Source organism: Grammomys surdaster, unplaced genomic scaffold (genome assembly GCF_004785775.1).
Source record: "Grammomys surdaster isolate TR1022 unplaced genomic scaffold, NIH_TR_1.0 498, whole genome shotgun sequence".
NCBI lineage: Eukaryota > Metazoa > Chordata > Mammalia > Rodentia > Muridae > Grammomys > Grammomys surdaster.
The window spans coordinates 1-1,780 of NW_021604917.1; the positions used below are offsets into that span (position 1 = coordinate 1).

Below are 1,780 nucleotides of genomic sequence, written 5' to 3' on the forward strand. Positions count from 1 at the left end.
CTAAGTGCACCCTCCTGTGTCATGTGGAATGATCAAAGCAGCTGCACCTCACATCCCGCTGCCTGCCAAGCAAAGGAGCTGCTTTCATACCGAGGATGCCAGTGGCCACAGTGACTGGCCGGCTGCTGGGTAGAGCCACCCAGAAAAGAGGATGGCTTCACGTATACAAGCAAGCTGCCTGGAATTGTGAGGTGAAGGACACAAGGGAGGCTGTCCCAGCATGGGGCTGTAGGTGTGCAGGTCCCACAGGGAGATCCTAAAGGAAGAACTCTGCCATGTGCATGACTCTGGTGCTTGACCATGAAGAAAGAAAGTCTCATCCTTGACACTTGTACTTCTTAGTCCTGGACTGTTGCTTAAAGTAAACAATGCCCACCTTTTGAAAAAAAAAATAAAAATAAAATAAAATTGCTGTTTGAGTAGCTGACTCGAGTTCCATAAAGTGTGTTCAATGAATTTCAGTTTTGAATTAGGATAAAATTTCTAGCAATTTCTGAAAATACTTTAAACATACTTCTGCCATTTTGTACTGGTATTTATGGAAATGAGAAATCTCGAGACATGGCCGGCGAGGGAGACAACTAGGACGCTGCACACAACATGGGAAACCACCTGCCGCTTCTGCCTGCAGACAGTGAAGATGAAGACGATGAAATTGAAATGGAAGTTGAAGACCAGGATAGTAAAGAAGTGAGAAAACCAAATATCATAAACTTTGACACCAGTCTGCCAACCTCACATACATACCTGGGAGCTGATATGGGAGAGTTTCACGGCAGGACTTTGCATGATAACAATAGCTGTCAGGTGATTCCAGTCCTTCCTGAGGTGATGATGATCCTGATTCCTGGGCAGACATTACCACTGCAGCTCTCTCACCCACAAGAAGTCAGTATGGTGCAGAACTTAATCCAGAAAGACAGAACTTTTGCAGTTCTTGCATACAGCAATGTGCAAGAAAGGGAAGCACAGTTTGGAACGACAGCAGAGATCTATGCCTATCGAGAGGAGCAGGAGTTTGGAATTGAAGTAGTGAAAGTGAAAGCGATAGGACGGCAGAGGTTCAAGGTCCTCGAACTTCGAACACAGTCAGATGGAATTCAGCAAGCTAAAGTGTAAATTTTGCCAGAGTGTGTGTTGCCATCAACCATGTCTGTAGTTCAGTTAGAATCACCCAATAAGTGCCAGATATTTCCTTCAAAACGTATCTCTTGGGAAGACCAGTACTCATGTAAATGGTGGCAGAAATACCAGAAGAGAAAGTTTCCCTGTGCAAATCTGACATCGTGGCCTTGTTGGCTGTATTCATTATATGACGCTGAAACATTAATGGATAGAATTAAGAAACAGCTACGTGAATGGGATGAAAATCTCAAAGATGACTCTCTTCCTGCAAATCCAATAGACTTTTCTTACAGAGTAGCTGCTTGTCTTCCTATTGATGATGTATTGAGAATTCAGCTCCTTAAAATTGGGAGTGCTATTCAACGGCTTCGCTGTGAGTTAGAGATCATGAACAAATGTACTTCCCTTTGCTGTAAACAATGTCAAGAAACAGAAATAGCGACAAAGAATGAAATATTTAGTTTATCCTTATGTGGTCCAATGGCAGCATATGTGAATCCTCATGGATATGTACATGAGACACTGACTGTGTATAAAGCTTCCAACCTGAATCTGATAGGCCGGCCTTCTACAGTGCACAGCTGGTTTCCCGGGGATGCATGGACCATTGCCCAGTGCAAGATTTGTGCAAGCCATATTGGATGGAAATTTACAG

General features: G+C 43.7%; 1 pseudogene; it reads left to right on the forward strand.

Moving 5' to 3' along the window:
• The first annotated feature begins 147 nt into the window (after nucleotides 1-147).
• LOC114633038 lies at nucleotides 148-1,773 on the forward strand (annotated as a pseudogene).
• Nucleotides 1,774-1,780: the final 7 nt, after the last annotated feature.